Source organism: Mirounga angustirostris, unplaced genomic scaffold (assembly GCF_029215605.1).
Source record: "Mirounga angustirostris isolate CCGP_5_RB_7025 unplaced genomic scaffold, mMirAng1.0.hap1 SCAF_12, whole genome shotgun sequence".
NCBI lineage: Eukaryota > Metazoa > Chordata > Mammalia > Carnivora > Phocidae > Mirounga > Mirounga angustirostris.
The window spans coordinates 51,486,161-51,508,328 of record NW_026991720.1 but is presented as its reverse complement, the minus strand read 5'-3'; the positions used below and the strand labels follow the sequence as shown (position 1 = coordinate 51,508,328).

Below are 22,168 nucleotides of genomic sequence, written 5' to 3'. Positions count from 1 at the left end.
ACTCAATCCCAGGACCCTGGGATCATGACCTGAGCCAAAGGCAGACGCTTAACCAACGGAGCCACCCAGGCATCCCTCATTTAAATGCTTAGCTCCCTGGGCGCCTGGGTGGCTCAGTTGTTAAGCGTCTGCCTTTGGCTCAGGTCATGATCCCAGGGTCCTGGGATCCAGCCTGCATTGGGCTCCCCGCTCAGGGGGAGGCCTGCTTCTCCCGCTCCCATTCCCCCTGCTTGTGTTCCCTCTCTTGCTATGTCTCTCTCTGTCAAATAAACAAATAAAATCTTTTATTTTAAATTTTTTAAAATTTTTTTATGTTATGTTAGTCACCATACAATACATCATTGGTTTTTGATGTGGTGATCCACGATCCATTGTTTTCGTATAGCACCCAGTGCTCCATGTAGTACATGCCCTCCTTAATACCCATCACCGGGCTAACCAATCCCCCATCCCCCCTCCCCTCTAAAACCCTGTTTGTTTCTCAGGTCCATAGTCTCTCATGGTTCATCTCTCCCTCCAATTCCCCCCCCCCATTTTCCCCTTCCTTCTCCTAATGTCCTTCATGCTATTCCTTATGTTCCACAAATAAGTGAAACCATATGATAATTGACTTTCTCTGCTTGACTTATTTCACTTAGCATAATCTCCTCCAGTCCCATCTATGTTGATGTAAAAGTTGGGTATTCATCCTTTCTGATGGCTGAGTAATATTCCATTGTATATATGGACCACATCTTCTTTATCCATTCATCTGTTGAAGGGCATCTTGACTCTTTCCACAGTTTGGCTATTGCGGACATTGCTGCTATGAACATTGGGGTGCATATGGCCCTTCTTTTCACTACATCTGTGTCTTTGGGGTAAATACCCAGTAGTGCAATTGCTGGGTCATAGGGTAGCTCTATTTTTAAATTTTTGAGGAACCTCCACACTGTTTTCCAAAGTGGCTGTACCCACTTGCATTCCCACCAGCAGTGTAAGAGTGTTCCCCTTTCTCCACAACCTCTCCAACATTTGTTGTTTCTTTCCCTGTCCGTTTTGCCATTCTAACTGGCGTAAGGTGGTATCTCAATGTGGTTTTAGATTTTTTTTTTTTTTTTTTTATTCATGAGAGACAGAGCGAGAGAGAAAGGCAGAGGGAGAAGCAGGCTCCCAAGGAGCAGGGAGCCCGATGCGGGAGCCGATCCCAGGACCCTGAGATCATGACCTGAGCCGAAGGCAGACGCCCAACCATCTGAGCCACCCAGGCGCCCTCAATGTGGTTTTGATTTGGATTTCCCTGATGGCTAATGATGATGAACATTTTTTCATGTGTCTGTTAGCCAACAAATAAAATCTTAAAAAAAAAAAAATAAATGCTTAGCTCCCTAGTACTCTTTGAGACATTTCCTTACAGAGTTGTAGGCAAGACCTCTCAAATCTATCCATTTGGTTCTCAATTCTCTCTCTTAGACAAACAAATAAAATCTTAAAAAAAATTTTTAAAAATTAAAAAGGTGTTGAACTTTATAATGAGGGAATCAGGCTGATACTATTCGAACCTCCCAATCCATCTTAGCACCATTAAAACAGAGACGACCAGACATTGATGTACCTCTTCATGTGATGCGATAGTGAATACACAGCGCCTTCTATAAAGTATCTGTGATTCCTCCAAATTGAGCTCAAATCTAATTAAGCCTTAGTTCTAACCAATAATTTACAGGAAATACAAGGAATAGAAAAATTAGTTTAAAAAAAAATCAGTAGGAAGGAAGTAGTCTGTTTCCACAGAGCAAATAACCAAATTTCCGCAACAGAGTAAATAAATTTAAAAACATGGGTGTAGGGGGGGGAAGGTGGACTATTAATGACTAAAAGAGTTTTAAGAGACATAAGTAAGTACCTCATGATTTTGATTTAAAAAAAGCTGTTTTAAGACAGCAAGATTTGAATAAGGACTAAAAATGTGATGATATTGAGGAATTAATTTTATCAGGTGTGATAATGGTATGGTGGATATATTTAAAGAAAAAAGTTTTACCATGAAATGATGTATCTGGGATTTGCTTTATTTAATTAATTAATTTATTTATTTATAAAGGTTTTATTTATTCATTTGTCAGAGAGAGAGAGAGAGAGCGAGAGCGCACAAGCAGAGGGAGAGGCAGGCAGAAAGAGAAGCAGGCTCCGCACTGAGCAGGGAACCCAATAAGGGACTCGATCCCAAGACCCTGGGATCATGACCTGAGCCGAAGGCAGACCCTTAACCAACTGAGCCACCCAAGCATCCCTCATTCTTTTTTTTTTAAAAATGCTTAGCTCCCTAGTACTCTTTGACTGAGACATTTCCTTACAGAGTTGTAGGCAAGACCTCTCAAATCTATCCATTTGGTTCTCATTTCTCTCTCTCTGACAAACAATAAAATCTTTAAAAATTTTTTTAAAAATTAAAAAGGTGTTGAACTTTATAATGGAATCATGACCCAGGCCAAAGGCAGACGATTAACCAAGTGAGCCACCCAGGTGTCCCCAGAAAGATTTTTTTTAAATATATTGCAAGAAATTACTTCTTTTCGTTGTATTAAACAGCTAATGAAAACACTTTCAAAAGGTCAAAAACTTCATCACAACTTTACAATAAATAACATCTCAGAGATAGTATTTTTTTTCAGAGATAGTATTTTGAAGGACAATAATTATTTGAATGGACAAGTTCTATTTTTTTCTCCTCATTTTGAGCTCATTTTAAAAATTATAAAAATAGTTCAAAGAATTCTCTTTATTCAGCTTCCCCAAGTGTTAATGTCTTACAAAACCTCAGTACAATTGTCAAAACCGGGAAATAGACATAGTATTGACTAATCTGCTGACTTTATTCAATTTCATCAATTGTTCCACTAATATTCCCTTTCTGGGCTAGGATATAATGCAGGATTACACACTGCATTTAATTGTCCTCTCCCTTTCATCTGAATAGTTCCTCAGTCTTTGTCTTTCATCTTCAGTCTTTGTCTTTTACGACCTTGAAACTTTTGAAGAGTACTGGCCAGCATTTTGTAGACCTACTTCAGTTTGGGTTTGTCTGATGTTTCTCCTGATTAAATTCAGGTTGCATGTTTTGGCAAGAGTCTCACAGAAGTGATGTTTTATTCTTCTCAATGCATGGTATCTGAAGGTATGTGATCTCCATGTTTTATTGCTGGCAATATTAACCTCAATCGCTATTTATCAAGTGATATTTGCTGGATTTCTCCAGTGTAAAATTGCTTTCTTTGTCTTTGTAATAAAAGAGTATTTTGTGAGGTGATTCTTTGAGACTTCGTAAATATCCTGCTTCTCATAATACTTTCTTGCTTGCAACAATTATTACCACAGTATTTGTCAAGTAGTGGTTTTCTATTTCTATCATTCCTTCCACATTTATTAATTGGGGTTCTACTTTAAGGAAAAGCTCTCTCTTCTCCCATGCTTTCATTCATTCAATTTACTTATTCAGTCATTTATTTCTATCAGTATGGACTCATGGATATTTGTTTTATTCTATGGGTTAGAATCTATTGCTATTATTATTTTGTTGCTCAGATTGTCTCAGATTTGGCTGTAAAGAGTCTCTAAGTGATCTATGAGTCAATTTGAATCTGTTTTTTTTTTTAAGATTTTATTTATTTATTTGACAGAGAGAGACATAGTGAGAGAGGGAACCCAAGCAGAGGGAGTGGGAGAGGAAGAAGCAGGCTTCCCGCTGAGCAGGGAGCCCAATGCGGGGCTCGATCCCAGGACCCTGGTCATGACCTGAGCCGAAGGCAGACGCTTAACGACTAAACCACCCAGGCACCCCAAATCTGTTTTTTTTAATATTTTATTTTTAACTAATCTCTATACCCAATGTGAGGCTTGAACTTACAACCCTAAGATCAAGAGTCACATGCTCTACCGACTGAACCAGCCAAGTGCCTCTGAATCTTTTTATATGTTTAAGCATATATATTTATGTCTTGCTTGTGTATTGTCTGTTCATGTCTTTTTTCCATTTTTCTATTGAATTTGTGCCCAATTTTTAACAGTTCTTTCTGTACAAGGAATATTAGAATTTTATTTGTGATGTATGTTGCAAATATTTTTTCCTGATTTGTCAATTGTCTTTTGATTTTGTTTATGGTATTTTTGCATACTTTAAAAAATATAATCAGGGGCGCCTGGGTGGCTCGGTCGTTAAGCTTCTGCCTTCGGCTCAGGTCATGATCCCAGGGTCCTGGGATCGAGCCCCACATTGGGCTCCCTGCTCGGCAGAAAGCCTGCTTCTCCCTCTCCCACTCCCCCTGCTTGTGTTCCCTCTCTCGCTGTCTCTCTCTCCATCAAATAAATAAATAAAACTTTAAAATAAATAAATAAAAATAAAAAAATAAAAATATAATCAAATTTATTATTTTATTGCCTTGGATTTTGAGTCATAGGTAGAAAACCTTTCTCTATAGCGAAGTTAAAGAGGAGTTCACTCATGTTTTCTTCTAATCATTGTGTAGTTTTACATTTTACATTTAGATTCTTGATCCATTTGGAGTTTATTCTTATCATGTTGTGGAGTATGGACCTAATTTTACCTTTTACTAAATGGCTACCCATTTGTCTCAGTACCATTTATTTAAAAAGCCCGTCTTTGCCCCAGTAAGGTAAGATGCTACCTTTATCATATACCAAATTTCCATATGCACTTGAATCTGTTTCTGGGTTTTTTTATTGTATTCCCCTGGTCTGCTTGTTCATGCACCAGTACTATACTGTCTCTTTTTTTTTTAAGATTTATTTAGAGAGAAAGAGAGCACAAATGGGAGGGGCAGAAGGAGAGGAAGAGAAAGAGAATCTGGGCGTGGAGCCCCTTGCGGAGTGGAGGCGGGGCTTGGTCTCACCACCCTGAGATCACCACTTGAGCTTAAATCAAGTCTGACACTTAACCAACTGTGCCACCCAGGCACCCCTATACTGTCTTAATTATAAAGGCTTTTAAGTTTTCATCTGATAGGGCAAATCCCCTTTCTATCTATTGTGTTTTTTTAAAAGATTTTTTTATTGGGGAGCCTGGGTGGCTCAGTCAGTTGGGTATTTGACTCTTGATTTCGGCTCCGGTCATGATCTCAGGGTCCTGGAATCAAGCCCCCTGTCGGGCTCTGTGCTTAGCACGGAGTCTGTTTGTCCCTCTCCCTCTGCTCCTCCACCCATTCGAGCGCGCTCTCTTTCTCTCCCTCTCTTTTTATTTATTTAAGAAAGGGAGAGAGAAAGAGAGAGAGAGCACGCACGCAGGTGCAGCAGCAGCAGAGGGAAAGGGAGAGAGACTCTCAAGCAGGCTCGGAGCTGAGTTCAGAGCCCCATGTGGGGCTTAATCCCATGACCTCAAGATCATGACCTGAGCTGAAACCAAGAGTCAGATGCTTAACCGACTGGACTACCCAGGTGCTCCCCCCACTTCTATATATTGTTAAGTAAGCCTCATAACTTACTAGCCACAATCCATTTTATGGGAAAAATAGTACCTTTTTATTATGGACTTCCTAACAAAGGAAAAGAACCATCCTCCTAATTCTCTCCTCATTATCATCATCATAATAACATTTCTACCATCATGGTACTCTCTATACCATCTATTATGAATCATTTTATATGCATTTTCTTATTCAGTAAAGCATCAGTATCCAGGCAGACCTTGGGAGAAGTTGAAAATATGAATATGTAAAGTATGTTTCCTTTTCCGGAGCTCAACTTCTCACTCCTGGCACATGAGGAGGTTTTGGTTATTTGAGGCTAACTCCCCTGTTCTAGTCTATGTTAGTGAAAGTTTGGTAGGATCCTTCATGATCAGGGATATTAGAAATAGATGGTATCCCCAGTCCTTTCATTTCAAATGCAGAAATGGAAGCTCAAGAAGGAGAAGTCACTTACACCAATAGAGAGATAGTTTAGAAAAACCTAATCCAATTTCTTGGGTTTACAGAGGTGGAATTTGAGTGACCCACCCAAGATCATGTAGTAATGAAAAACACCTTTGGCTCCTCAGCCTGTGTCAGGCACTGTGTTTAGTACTCTGCATAGTTTATCTTATTACCACAGCCACCTAAAGAAGAGTTAAACATATTATTGCCTCTATTGTATGGGTAGGAAAACTGAGGCTGAAAGAGGAAGAGTAGATTGTGCAAGGGCAGTCAGACCGCTGGTGCAAGGCAGAGCTGGGATTTAAAATTGGGCAGATATAGGGGCATCTGGCTGGATCAGTCAGAAGAGCATGCAGCTCTTGATCTTGGGGTCATGAGTTCGAGCTCCACATTGGAGGTAGAGTTTACTTAAAAATAATAATAAAAATAAATAAACGGGCAGATTTATACTCCTAAACACTAGGCTCCAGGGCTCCCAGCAAGTCTCTAGCACTGTAGATAGAGAGCTCAGGTGAGCAGACCCAAGATTAATATCAATCGTTCAAGTCTTGCTTGTTAATCAGGAACTGAGGTGTTGAAATTGTACACTTTCCCAAAAGTAAAGTAAAAGCAGATACACAGAAGAGTTTATAGGGCGCCTGGGTGGCTCAGATGGTTAAGCGTCTGCCTTCAGCCCAGGTCATGATCCCAGGGTCCTGGGATTGAGTCCCACATCGGGCTCCCGGCTCAGCGGGGAGCCTGCTTCTCCCTCTGACCCTTGCCCCTCTCATACTGTTTCTCTCTCGCTCTCTAAAAAATAAATAAAATCTTTAAAAAAAAAAAAAAGAAGAAGAAGAGTTTATATAAATGATTTGACAGTGCAGCAAGACTGCCCAAAGAAGTCATTATCTTGCAGTGATAGTTTTCTTTTTTTTTTAAAGATTTTATTTATTTATTTGACAAGGAGAGAGATAGAGCAGGAACACAAGCAGGGGGAGTGGGAGAGGGAGAAGCAGGCTTCCTGCCGAGCAGGGAGCCTGACGTGGGACTCGATCCCAGGACTCCAGGATCATGACCTGAGCCAAAGGCAGACGCCTAATGACTGAGCCACCCAGGCGCCCGCAGTGATAGTTTTTTTTAAAATTTGAGTGTTTGCTTTAAATATGCATACAAAAAAGACTATTATAATGTATAAGTGTTTTAATTAAATTGAAATATCCTGATATTGCATGACTTTCAATATACATCTTTTAAAAAATGACTTTTCTTACGTAACTGCAACATTATTTCCTACAATACCATTATCACACCAAAAATTTAACAGTAATTCCTTAGTACTATCTAATAGTTCATATTCAAATTTCCACTACTGTCCCAAAACTTTTAAATTTTTTGTTGAAATTTGATTCTAATTAAGCATCGTAACTACTTTTGCTTGTTTTGCCTCTTAAATCTCTTTTAATCTAGAATATTTCCAGTTTTCTCTTTGCCTTCTGCCCTCTCCCCTCTTTCTTTTTTTAAGATTTATTTAGTTATTTGAGAGAGAGCACCCATGCTTGAGCAAGCCGGGGCGGGGGAGGGGCAAAGGGAGAGGGAGAGAGAAAATCCCGAGCGGATTCCATGCTAAGCTTGGAGCCCTACCCAGGGCTTGACTTCACCACCGCGAGATCAAGACCTGAGCCAAAATTAAGAGTCACTCACTTAACTGAGTCACCCAGGTGCCCCTCTCTTCTCTTTCTTCCTTTCCTTCTTCTTCTCTCCTTTTTTCTTTTATTCTTTCTTTCCTCCTTTTTTTTTTTTTTTTTAATTTTTTTATTTTTAAGTGACATTCAGTTGTTAGAGAGACCTGGCAACAGAGGTGTATTACATCCCTCTTTCTAGATATATTTGATTGTTTCCTCATGATGTCGTTTCACTGGCTCCCGTATTCTCTATATTTCCTATACTTTAAGGGCTTGATTAGATTCAAGTTAAATATTTTTTGGCAAGAATACCTCATGGGTGATGCTGTACATTATATAACAGAAGCTACATGATGTCAGATGACCACACTAGCATTAATGCCAAGACAACTCACTGGGTCAAGGTTGCAATATCCAGGTCCCTCCCCTGCTAAGCTACATTCCACCAGCAAGCAATCAGGGATTGATATTTCCACACCATCTGAATACGCAATTTCCCATCAACTCTTCATTATTTCAGTACCGATTGAAAATCCTTGTTGGAATCAATCATTCTATTCAAAATGGTGATTTTCTATCTCTGTCTTATCCCTATGTTCACCAGCTGGCAATCTTCGGCCAAAATGATAGATTTTTTGAAAGACCTTTCTTAATCAACCAGAAATTGCCTACTCTGAAATATAATTCCTATTAGAAAGGATAAATGTTTAATTCTTTCCCTTTAATTGTCAATTTCAAAGTAAGGTATTTGTTTAACAGTGACCTCCAAAGGTGGCATATGAAGTTTTTCAATGATAGAACTGAAAGGGATTCCCACTTACAGTGCTTTTCCACTTAAATACGTTGTATCACCTAGAGCACTTGTAGCAGGTCACTGCCAAGTTCACCTGTAACCTGTAACTTCAACACTGACAAGTAAAAGAGAGATTAATATCAAAGAAATAAACAGATAAATTAGACTTCATCAGAATTTAAAACTTTCGTGCTTCAAAGGACACTACCAACAGTGTGAAAAAACACATAATAGGAAAAAATATTTGCAGATTACATATTTGATAAGAGTCTAATATCTATAATATATAAATAACTCTTACATTTCAACAACAGAAAAACCCAAATAGCTCTGTTTGAAAATGGGCAAAGGACTTGAATAGATTTTCTCCAAAGAAAATATACAAATGACCAATATGCACATGAAAATATGTCCAACACCATGAGTCATGAGGGAAATGCAAATCAAAACCACAATGAGGTACCACTTCACACCTACTGGGATGGCTATAATAATAATTTTTTAAAACCAGACAATAATAGGGGCGCCTGGGTGGCTCAGTGGGTTACGGGTCTGCCTTCGGCTCAGGTCATGATCCCAGGATCCTGGGATCCAGTCCAGCATCGGGCTCCTTGCTCGGCGGAGAGCCTGCTTCTCCCTCTCCCTCTGCCTGCCGCTCCCCCTGCTTGTGCTCTCTCTCTTGCTATCTCTCTCTCTGTCAAATAAATAAATAAATAAATAAAATCTTTAAAAAAAAAAGCCCAAACAATAATAATTGTTGACAAGAGTGTGGAAAATAGAATATTGAAACTCTCATACCTTGCTGATGTAAAACAGTGAAGCTGATGTGGAAAACAGTTTGGCAGTTCAAAAAGTTAAACACAGAGTTGCTATATGACTCAGCAATTCCATTTCTAGATGTATACACAAGAAAACTGAAAACATGTTTGCGTAAAAACTTGTACACATATATTTATAGCAGCACTGTTCCTAATAGTTAAAAGTGGAAACAACCCAAATGTCCATCAGCTGAGAAGTAGATAAACAAAATGTGGTATATCCCTACAATAGAATATTACTTAGCCATAAAAAAAAAAAAAATACTGGGGTGCCTGGGTGGCTCAGTTGGTTAAGGGTCCAACTCCTGATCTCAGCTCAGGTCTTGATCTCAGGGTCATAAGTTCAAGCCTGGTGTGGGGAGCCTACCTAAAAAAAGAAAAGAAGAGAAGAGAAGAGAAATACCGATATATGCTACAATGTGGACGAAACTTGAAAACGTGGTAAGTGAAAGAAGCCAGACACAAAAGGCCACATATTGTCTGATTCTATTCATGTGAGAGGTCATGTTTGGGCGAATCAGTGGAGACAGAAAGTAGATTAGTGATCATCCAGGAGATGAGGTGGGGAGGGATAGGGACTAACTGCTAATAGGTACAGGGTTTCTTTTGGGGGGTGATGGAAATGGTCTGAAATTAGATAGCGGTAATGGTTGTTGCACAACATAGTGAATATACCAAAACCTACTGAAAATGTACACTTTAAAATAGTGAATTTTATGTTCCATAAAGTATATCTCAAATTTTAGAATGCTATAAGAAAAGAAGGAAAAATCAATGAAGAGAAAAAAGCATCTAAATAATCTACCTGGAATATAAAACCATGATGTTGGCTCTTAATTTCTTTAAATGATTCCAAAATGATGCCAAACAAAATTGCCCCAATGAAGCAACAGTGAATCCATGGTGATGATTATTTTTTTTCCTTTCCAATTTATTGCAACAGTAAAAAAGAGTCAAATGTTATGCTCAAGTAATAGAAGGACCCTATAGAAAAGTTATGATGCTGTATAAGGCATTAAATGATACTTAATTGATTATACAAACTGATAATGCAGTTATATAAAATATAAGAAGTTTTTAATTTTAATTTTTAATTTTTATGTTGAAGTATAAATGGCATACAATGTTATATTAGTTTCAGGTAAAGTATAAGAAGTTTTAAACTGTGTAACATACAACAGTATCATTTATAATTGAATATGATGGTGTGGTCTTGTCTAAGAACATAACACATTAAAAAAATCTATTTAGTATCCATATTAGCTTGTATACACACAGAGTATCTCTGAAAGGATATAAACAACCCTGGTATTATTCTTTATCTGGGGGGAGGGAAACTGAAAGGCTTAGGTGAAGGGAGTATTTTTTACTGTAAAATTTTCAGTACATTCTGAATTTTGAACCATGGGACTGTATTGATTACTCAAAAAATATCTTAAACCAACAACATTACTTATACAGGATCGTCAGATGACAATTCCAATTTATGGAATCTTTTTTTTAAAACCTTTTTTTTTAAAGATTTTATTTATTTATTTGACAGAGAGAGGGAGAGAGAGAGAGTAAGAGAGTGCAAGCAGGGGGAGCTGCAGAGGAAGAGGGAGAAGCAGGCTCCCAGCTGAGCAGGAAGCCTGATGCAGGGCTCAATCCCAGGACCCTGGGATCATGACCTGAGCTGAAGGCAGACGCTTCACCAACTGAGCCACTCAGGCACCCCCAATTTATGAAATCTTTTCCAGGTTTCAGAACTTCCTGTGATTACATTCTTGGATATGTCAACCTCATGGTAACCATGGAATTTTGTCACTGTCGGTTGGACCTGCATTGATGTAGAGCTTATATCTTAAGAGCTGCAATAATAACTAAGTCTGTTAGCTTTTTGTCCTTGTTACATGGGAGCATCAACACAACCTTCGTAGGATGATGATGATATGAAGGAGCACAACTTCAGAAGCAGAGAGACACCCTTGCACAAAACAGAAAATTCATTGCATCTGTAAACACCTCAGTAGGACCGACCTTGACCTGTCAGCTGCCAAAGTGATATAATTTGAGTGGTGCACAAAAGAACTTTCAGCTTAAATTTATCTGCACCTTTTCCACTATGCCTTCTGTGGTTCATGGTTAATCATCTGCAAAGCCCTCTATGTCCTAAATCTCTTCTTTGAATACTTCCTTCACCTTCTTGCTCTAGCCCCTTGGTTGTCAATGGGGGTAATCTGCCCTGCTCCTCAGAGGACATTTTGTAAGGTCTGAAGATATTTTTGATTGTCACAGTTGAAGGTGGTGCCACTAACAACTCATGGATAGAAGCCAGGGATGCTGCTAAAGATCCTACAATGCCCAGAGCAGCCCCCACAGTAAAGAATTCTCAGGCCTCAAACCTCAGTAGTGCTAGGTTGAGCAACACTGATTCTACCCTGAAGGAACTGCTTTTCCAGGAGCCTTCTCAAATAGTGTCTGTGTTGTCTCGTAAGTGAACTTGGAGGTGGGGTTGCACTTCCTTTCTCCTTATCACTGCTTCCAAACTATTCTCCTTCCCTAAATTATTTTTTAGAATAGTTTTGGATTCCATATCAGACTTTATCACTCACAGCCTCTCCTTAGTGCATTTACCTACTTAGCTCATTTTTCTGTTCTTTTCAACACTACAGCAATCTTAAATCTGGGTGCTTTCACTATCCATGTAAATGCACTTTCCAACATCCTAGACTCTGTTCCTCGTGTTCCTTTCCTGCAAGACTCTTGCTCTCCACCCTACCTCAGTCACTCACTCACTTATTATGAAGGTTGGCATGGACTCTAATTGCAACCCCTCCATCATCTCAATTCAAGCAGTCCATCTGATTGATTGATTGATTGATTTTTGGTGAGAATACTTAAGTTCTCTCTTAGCAAATTTCCATTATACAATACAGTGTTATCAATGATAGTTACCATGTTATACGTTAGATCCTCAGATCTTACTCATAACTGAAAGTTTGTACCCTTTTACTAGCCTCTCCCTATTTTCCCCACCCCTCAGCCCTAGCAACTACCATTCTATCCTGTTTCTCTGAGTTTGACCTTTTTTTTTTTTTTTAAGTTTCCAAAAATGTGATACTGTGTAATATTTGTCTTTCTTTGTCTGGCTTCTTTCACTTAGCATGATACCCTCGAATTTCATCCATGTTGTCGCAAATGGCAAGATTTCCTTTTTTTTCACGGCTGAATAATATTCTATTATGTAAATATGTCACATTTTCTTTTTCGGTTCATCTGTCAATGGAGACTTAGGTTGTTTCCATAACCTTGACTATTGTGAATCGTGCTGCAGTGAACATGGAATACATACCTGGAAGTGGGGTTGCTGGATCATATAGTAGTTCTAATTTAATTTTTTGAGGAACTTCCCTACTGTTTTCTGTAGTGGCTCTACCAGTTTTTATTCCCACCAACAATGCACAAGGGTTTCCATTTTTCCACATCCTTGCCAGCATTTGTTATTTCTTATCTTTTTGATAATAGACATCCTAACACATATGAGGTAATATCTCATTGTGGTTTTGATTTGCATAAATTATGCATCCTTGATGATTAGTAATGTTGAGCATCTTTTCATGTACCTGTTGGCCATTTGTATTTCTTCTTTGGAAAAATGTCTTTTCAGGTTCTTTGCGCATTTTTAATTTGGATTATTTGTTTTTTTGCATGAAATGTTATGTTTTACATATTAATCTCTTATCAGATACAACATGGTTTGCAATTTTTCTCCCATTCCATAGGGTGCGTTTTCACTTGGTTGATGGTTTCCTTTGCTGTGCAGAGCTTTGTTATGCTTTTGTTCAATCAACATTTGTTAAGTAGAGCCCTGAGGTGCCTATGGTTCAGTAAAGGACCACAAGAGAAATTGAGATACAGAAGCTTATTGCTCACAATCCTGGAGAGAATACATCGCATGATGCCTCACAGGGCCACATGGGGAGGTCAAGGCAGGGTATAGGCAGAGAGAGTGACAAAAGCTGGGGCACATGCCTTTATTAGGGTCTGAGAATGGAGTGCTTCCTGGGCTGAGGCTGGATTGGTCAATTCTTACAAAAAAGAGTGGAGTTTTGGTAAACTGTGGGGGAGGGAAGTCTCATCTAAGGTGTGCACAAGGGGAAGGCTCTGGGAAGTTGGGGAAACTGTTTATTCCAAAGGCTGCTGGAAGAGTCACATCAGGAATTTACATTTGCTCGTGTTTCTGAGGGCTGTTTGTTATCCAGGAGACCCACCTGCACAACGGGCTAGCATCAGTTTGAAGTCCCCGCGGGGCAGTTGGCCAAACAAAATGGATGCCAAGACAGCAATGCCATGGAGTAGCTTAGCTAAACTCTCAGTAATCCATCCTGTGATGCCTCAACATCAGGAATAACAATCATGTGTGTAGCAGATACGTTCAAAGAATAGGTATTGTTTTCTGAAGCCATTGTAAAGCACGTTTAATGAAGGCAAGGATGATGAAGCCTATGATTAATATACTTGCTACCGTTTGAAATCCAGTTCTTAGTTATTCTCTCGGGTGGATGGTGAAAGCCATGAGAACAAATCAGGGAACTTGAGGAGTGTGGGAATTTGTTGCAATATTTTGGATATATGACGAGTGATATGTAAAAACTGACACATCTTCTGGAGGTTGACCTGTACCTGTCCTGACTGGTTAAAAGTACATGCCGCAAAAAGTTCCTTGTAAAGAAGATTCCAGACCATTCAGCCAATAGGAAATCTAATGACAGTTGATTATCCATCACTGTTTTGTACCAGCAAGAATTACTGCTGCATCAGACTCAGAGTATGACATAGCTTCTGCATGTGGTTGGTTAGGATAGTTGATAATTGCCGAATGGTTTTGAATATTTGATCTTATTTGGCTGGGGTGGAAGCACTATTCCTATGTCTGTCATCCAGTGGTAATAGCCAGTCCCAACAGGATAGGGATAAGAATGGCTTTCTTGGTACAGATCTGTAGTGGAGAGGTGCAGGGAGAATAAAGAGTAGTTGGAATAGTGGAGGTAATAATGTTGCAGTAATAAGGGTCATCTCTGTGGTCTGCTTGTAGCCTGGGTAAGGTCAAGTGGACTTGGTCCTGGCCCCTTGAATTAGGTACACAGTAGAATTTGAATTTGAATGGGATATTATTTATTATTAAGGGGCTCTGAGTATATATATGGGGTGAGGTCCAGCCTTTTGTGTTTCTTTTTTTTTTTTTTTAAGATTTTATTTATTTATTTGACAGAGAGAGGCAGCAAGAGAGGGAACACAAGCAGGGGGAGTGGGAGAGGGAGAGGGAGAAGCAGGCTTCCCGCTGAGCAGGGAGCCTGACATGGGGCTCGATCCCAGGACCCTGGAATCATGATCTGAGTCGAAGGCAGACACTTAATGACTGAGCCACCCAGATGCCCCAGCCTTTTGTATTTCAATATAGTTGGGAGCCTTTAGAAAGTACCACTATGGGGAGTTAATTATTTTGATCTTACCCACAGGGTGCCCTGTTTGGGGTCTAGATTAGGGGTTTGGTTTAGCCAAAATGAGGTTCGTGGTGTTCAGGAGGGTGGGGTTTAGGACAAGGAACTGATCACTAGGAAGAACAGTGGGATAGCTAGTAATGGGGCTGTAGGTCTGACCCTGACCCTAACAGATCCAAAATCATTTTTTAAAAAGATTTTATGTATTTATTTTGTTTTAGTGAGAGTGTGTACACATGTGTGCACACGAGTGGGGGTGGAGGAGGAGGCCAAGGAGGAGGGAGAGGAAGAGGGAAAGAATCCCAGGCAAACTCTGTGCTGAGCATGGAGCCCAATGCAGGGCTTGATCTCACGACCCTGAGATCATGACCTGAGCTGAAACCAAGAGTCAGACACTCAAACAACTAAGCCACCCAGGCACCCCCAGATCTAATAGCATTTTACTTGCAAGGCCTGGGTTGCTATTTTGGAGGTTAGTATGAATATAGTCATGTCAGATGTGGCTCACTTGGTTGTGGCATACAACGGGGAAGGGTTTATGGATAAGCTGTGAAGAGGAATGTGGGTAGCAATTTCAGGTGTCCAAAAGGTGCTGGTGGTTGTGGTAGGAATAATGAGAGGAGTAGGGTCTGCCATGGATGCATGGGGTGGAAAACAAAAGCTGTAGTCTGGTACAGTGAGCAGTGAACACAGCAGCAGGGGGTCCCTAACCATGGGATCTAAGCAAGTCAAGTTAGAGATGTTGCAACCAAATGTCTTACTTTGGTTAGTGCTGTTTAGAAAGTCTGGCCTGCCATAAGGATGAAGCAATGGCTGGTGCTGCCAGGGGCACTTACGTTTTGCAAGCATTTTGATAGATGCAAAATTCACGAGGCAAGTATTTAGCTATTCCAGAAAAATAGAACTCTGGGGGATTCTCAAGAGTTCATCAACTGAGGCATTTTTGCAACTTGGACTTGAGGCTGATGGTCATCGCAGTCACTTCTCTCCTGGTGTGGAGACAATCCAGGATGGGAAAGTCCCCATGTCCAGCAAGGCTGGAACGCTTTGTCTTCCTCATCTGTCTCTTGGATTGTGGCATTGTCCTCTGAGCTACAGTTGTCTCCAAGAGTGAGCTCTCACTCAGTCTGGGGCCATGTCATCTGAGGTGTTGGCATGCTTGGGGTGGCAGAGGCCAACACTGGGGAAAGATGGCCTTCCCAGGTGGAGATCCATGAAGGGTAAGAGTGACTGGGTGGTATTAAATTCCAAGTGTATAAAAAAAAAGACTCTTATTTTGGGGTGCCTGGCTGGCTCAGTCAGAAGAGCATGTGGCTCTTGATCTTGGGGTTGTAAGTTCAAGCCCCATGTTGGGTGTAGAGATTACTTAATAATAAAAATTTTAGGGGCCCATGGGTGGCTCAGTTGGTTAAGCATCTGCCTTCAGCTCCCGTCATGACCCCGGGGTCCTGGGCTTCGGGCTCCCTGCTCAGTGGGGAACCTGCTTCTCCCTCTCCCACTCCCCCTCTGCTTGTGCTCTCTCTCTGTCAAATAAATAAATAAAATCTTTAAAAAAAATTTTAGGGGTACCTGGCTGGCTCAGTCAGTAGAACATGCAGCTCTTGATCTCTGGGTCCTGAGCTCAAGCCCCATGTTGGGTGTAGAAATCATTTAAATAAATAAACTTAAAAAAATTTAGAAAAAAATTCCGAGTGTATATGCTGGAGGCCTGACTCAGGATGGAATGACAGGTATGGGCTCTGCTGTTAGATGAGCGGATCTCAGTGAACTCCATCAGATCATTAAGGGTGCACCTTGCAAGAAGCATGCAATATCCATGACCAAGATTTTTGGAGACTGTGTCCACAATTTCCATAGATAATGGGCATATTGATACATTAATTGTAGGGACATTTTGTGGATAGCAGCTTTATAGTCTAGGGATTAGCGCATTACAACTATAGGAAATTCATCAGGGCACAAACCTGCCATCCAGATGAGTCTGATTTGGCTGCATTGGGAAGGCCATTCTGCCTGGGAAATAATTTGGGACATAGTGTAAGGAGGGAGTAACTCATTTAAGTATCACTTTCATTGGCATCATTTAATGTGGATGGAAGTGAGCTTTGGGTCAGGATCTATGCTCCACAACATGCTGGATAAAGCCCTTCTAACAGGGCCCACCAACATCTGGCACGCAACTGTACAACTGACTGATTTTGTTCCAGCATATCTGAAACAAGGTTAGGCCCCAGGGGTCTACTAGCAACCCTGTTATCCAGGCTGTGCACAATAGCAGTAATAACCACAACAGAGAACATTTGCATTTGACTAGCTTGTGGGGTTTCCTTCTATTGAGCAATCTGGATACTGACCAAAGGAGGAGTGTACTTACTTCGGAACAAGAGGTCATTTACCTCTTCCTCTAAGGTGGGGTAGGGACCTTGTCTCAGTCTACTGATAGTGGCTATAGATCCAAGGATTCCTGTTGAATTTGTTTCCTAATGTGCCTGGCAAAGTTGGTGGCCTTAGCTTCACTGCTGGTACTGGGCCATTATCTGGGCCAATGATTTTTGTTTGTTTGTTTGTTTATTTATAGAGTAGGCTCCATGCCCAACATGGGGCTTGAACTTGCGATCTCGGGATTGAGAGTTGCACACTCTACTGACTGAGCCAACCAGACTGGGCCAATGATATTTATATAATCGTGATCGCTAAGCAGTTTGGTAGAGGTTTGTCTCTTTGGGCTCTCTCTCTCTCTCTCTCTCTCTCTCTCTCTCTATTTTTTTTAAAGATTTTATTTATTTATTTGACAGAGAGAGACACAGCGAGAGAGGGAACACAAGCAGGGGGAGTGGGAGAGGGAGAAGCAGGCTTCTCACTGAGCAGGGAGCCCGATGCGGGGCTCGATCCCAGGACTCTGGGATCATGAGATGCTTAACGACTGAGCCACCCAGGTGCCTCTCCTTGGGCTCTATATTATAAGAGGGTCATATTGCACAATCTGCCCTTGATCAGGTTGCCAGCATGTGTAAGATGATGAGATGGTGGAAAAGTCAACATGGTAAAGGGAGCATTCATCTGGTGAGCAGATGAGTGGTGTCCTCTCTGATATGGAGGTTCCCTGGAAGTGCTATCAGGGGAGTCCTTGGAGGAGGCTGATAGTTGATGTGGGAAATTTGGAGACACGAGGTCTGGGAATTAAGCAATATTATAGCCTGGGATAAAATTTCTATCCACTTGGGGACCACTTATTGTTTAAAAGCTTAAGAAGCAAGTAGGTCACTGTGCCTATCTCTGTAAGTCTAGCCTCTTGGGGCCAATAAGCTAGGTTGAAATTCCACAAGATTCCATGTTCTAAAGCTTGTGACCAAACAACTTGGGAGGTGAAATGGGTTCCTTGATCTGAATCTATGATATCTGGTGAGCCAAAGGAGATGATCATATACCTGGTTAGGAAGGAGATGACGTGCTGGGAAGTGGTCAGCAGGAGTCTAGTGAAGTTATCAGTGATGGTGGTTATGTACTTACCAGCTTTAGCAGAGGGTGGCAGCGGCCTGAAAAAAATCAGTTTGCCATTGTGAGTGGAGTCTGTTACCCCAGGAGATACATGTCTTCCAGAGCCTTCCAGAGTTTTCTTTGGGAGCAAAGAGGGGCACTCACTGATTGGGCTTATTGTCATTGTGAGGGGGAACGCAATGACAATAGGCCCAGTCAGTGAGTGCCGTCACTCCCCTATGGTTTGTTGGAATATGGGCCCACTCTGCTAGGGGGTATGACATCTCTGGAGGAATAGTTGTATCCAGAACTGTGTCTGATAGTTTGGGAGGTGGCTCATGGAGGGTCTTGGAACAGGTGTGTAATCTGAAAAAGGAGTCTGCAGTGTTATTATAATGTGGTCCTGGTGTTTGTTGGCATGTGTGCAGAGACTGACTATCATTGGCATATGTGAGTTGGCTCTCTTTTTCCAAGTGGAGATAATCCAGATAGGCTTTCCCTGAATCATGAAATTATCCCTTTGTTACTGTCCAGACCAGACTGTGGGCCTATTGGCTACTGTCCAGGAGTCAGTAAAAATGTGTGCCCTTGGGAGTCTCATTCTTACGGCCTGTGGTAGAGTCAGGCACACTGTCACCAGCTCTGCCAGTTAGGCTGAGCCAGGAGAGCTCCCCTGGACGAAGGATATGCAGCTAGCAAGATGATATGCATCAGCCTTTCAGCAGGTGGCCTTGTGGACCATGGTGTTGCTGCCCACCCTCTTTCCATATCAGGCAGTTGCTCCCAAAGGGCTCCCCAAACTATTAGAGGGGTGGGCAGTGAAGGTGCCTCTAGCTGCACCTCAATGTCAGTGGACAAGGGGCCAAGCATGGGGAAAGCCACATCCTCCTGTAATTCAGAAAAACCCTTGATAGCAGGTTTAGCACTTTCCTAAAGGTACGAGTTCCTGTTTAACAGTGAGGCGTCAGTGGCCATGCTAAGTCTCTTTTGCATTGAAACACTAACCCGAGGCAAGATGGGAACTGGGTGTGTGAAGCTGCGAGCCTGTTAATATGTTTTTCTCTGAAAGGGCCCAGCAGGCTACCCAAATTTGGGGCTTGTGTCATGTACCTGACTGCTATTTGGGGCAGATGTTTGGTCCAGGACCCCATGGGCAGCCAGGTAGAGCCACGTTTAGTCCAGAGACTCCAAGAGGTGTAATGAAGCATCACCAGTGATTCAATTCAGAAGTCTGGGCCTCAAGGCACTAAGGCAGGGCCTGCTGCATGTCTTGTTGGCCCAGCCATGATGCAGTTTGTTGAGGTACTGCCCAACAGAGAAAAGCTGATTTAGGGGCCCCTGGGGGGCTCAGTCGGTTAAGTGTGTGCCTTCGGCTCAGATCAAGATCTTGGGGTCCTGTGTTGGGCTCTGTGCTCAGTGGAGAGTCTGCCTGTCCCTCTCCCTCCCCCCTGCTCCTCCCCCTTTTTCTCCCCCCTGCCCCTCACCCAGCTTCTGTGTGCGTGTGTGCTCTCTCTCTCTCTCAAATACATAAAATCTTTAACAAAAAAAAGAAAAAAAACTGATTTGTATATAATGGCATGAATAGGCCTAAGTAACATGGATAAGTGTGGGACATGTTGTCCAAAGATGAAAAGACCTCATATGTGCTGTGCCTGCCATAGTGTAGTGGGAGGCTTAATTGTGAGGAGTTCATTTTTTTTTAAAGGAGATAGAAGCTTATTGAATATACTGCAAGGGAGTGGCATGCAGGACAGCAAAGGAGAGGCTGTCTGCCACTTGTCAGTTTTTAATAGTCAATTGTTAATCTTCATTCATTGGTGGCTGGATTTAAAACTGGCCAGATAGAGGTATTAAAGGGGGGAGATGGTGGGCCTAATGACCCTGGTGTCAAGCATATCTTTAATGATGAGCCAAAAGCCCTCTCTGTCTTGCTTCAGCCAATATTGTGGTGTATTTACTATTTTCACTGGAGGAAGCATTTGGATAGGTTCCCATTTGGCAGCTCCCATAAGAAAGGCCAGAAATTTAGTTTACCCCACCAGGTTTGTGGCTGAGTGAGGGCTTCCATAACTACAGTAGGAAAAGAGAGCTGGGGGGGCCATCATCGTTGGTAACTGTTTTAGAAATATGGTGCTAACAGACACATGTAGCTTAGTTTGTACACCCTTTACAGTTTTACCTGCTGCGCATTATAGTCTGTATGAGGTTCCCTTGGGGAATTTAGAAGGGTTACCCGGAATTACTGTGACTTGGACTCCTATGTCTAATAGAGCCAGGAGTATTTATCAGGTCATTAGAACTTGTGCCATGTGCCAAGGATGAGACTCGTGATATCCCATAAGGTCAGAGAATGCGGTGTGACAGCAGCAAGGTATGCAGTGACAGAAGGACCATGGTCCCAGTCATACCTGCCTTTGCAAGAAGCCATGGCTTCCTGAGTGAAGGTGCCCCTATCATACTGGTTAGGACTCTGAGTTCCGGTGCCCATCCACAAACACAGGGGTCAGAGAAGCAAAGTCTCCTCCTTCTAAAGGCAGTGCCTGGCACCTTGGGAGCCCACACTAGGTTGTCGTTAATGCACAGGACTTATGAAAATCTTAGCCAATTGTCCTAATAGTCAGTGGCTGGGTCTGTGCTTAGGGTCAGGAAATATACCTGATCTAATACCCACTGGGAGAATTTACCCTCTGTGGGGCAATTAATAGTCTGAAAAAACATCTGAGGCACCTCAAATTAGCTTTAATGAGCAATGCTCTGAGGTTCAGGAAAACTCTGGTTGTTTCTTTTGGAGTTTGCGCTTTGGGATGGGAAGCCTCAGTATGCTGCAGTGTAGGGGAAAGTAGCAGAAAATGTGTGGTCCAAGGTGTGCTGTACATTCTCCAGGACCTGTGAATAATCAACTTCTGTATCTCAATTTTTCTTATGGTCTTTTGTTGAGCCATGGTTCACCAGGGCTTTTCTTAGCAAATATTGATATAAATAACAGGATGGTAGAGCTACGCTTGCAAATGACCACAGGGAATGTCTTTTAGCTGCAGTGGTTGACTGATTGGCTCTCCCAGGTGAGCAATTCTATCCGGGAAGGGTCCATTCTTTGCTGGTGTTCCTTTCTGCTACTTTGTGGAAACAACCACACAGTTTAAGTCCAATTTTTTTTGTTTGAATGATCTATCCTTTGTTGAAAGTGCAGTATTGAAGTTCCCTGCTATTATTGTATTGATGTCTATTTCTCTCTTCAGGTCTGTTAATGTTTGCTCTATATATTTAGGTGTTCCGACATTGAGTACATAAATATTTCAACTATCATATCCTTTTGATGGATTCACCCTTATATCATACAATGTTACAGATTTTGGTTTAGAGTCTATTTTGTCTAATGCAAGTATAACTACTGCTGCTTTCTTTTAGTTTCCATTTGCATGGAATATATTTTTCCATTGCTTCACTTTCAGTCTATGTGTGTCCTTTAAGCTGAAGTGAGTCTCTTGTAGGTAGCATATAGTTGAGTTTTGTTTTTTTTATCCATTCAACCATTCTATGTCTTTTGATTGGAGAATTTATTCCATTTACATTTAAAGTAATTACTGATAGTATGCACTTGCAAACTGAACTACTGCCATTTTGTTAATTATTTTCCAGCTGTTTCAGGGTTACTTTGTTCCTTTCTTCCTCTCTCATTCTCTTCCTTTGTGATTTGATGATTTTTCTATTACATTTTTCAGTTCAGTTATTGTATTCTTCAGCTCTGTGATTTCTGTTTGGCACTTAAAAAAAATTTTTTTTTTTTAAATTTTATTCATTTGAGAGAGAGAGAGAGCATGGGGAGAGGAGCAGAGGGGATGGAGAGGGACAAGCAGACTCCACTGTGAGTGTGGAGTCCCAACACAGGGCTCGATCTCAAGACCCCAAGACTACAAACCTAGCCAAAACCAAGAGTTGGACGTTTAACGGACTGAGCCACCCAGGTGCCCCTGTTTGGTACTTTTTTATATTTTCTATCTCTTTGTTGAAATTCTTGGTTTGTTTATGC

General features: G+C 41.4%; 1 protein-coding gene across 2 annotated transcripts in view; it reads left to right on the top strand.

Annotated features, from left to right (window-relative positions):
- Positions 1 to 22,168, top strand: part of CCDC126 (coiled-coil domain containing 126) — a 104,130-nt gene that overhangs the window by 1,449 nt on the left and 80,513 nt on the right. The gene's annotated exons all lie outside the window — the stretch shown is intronic.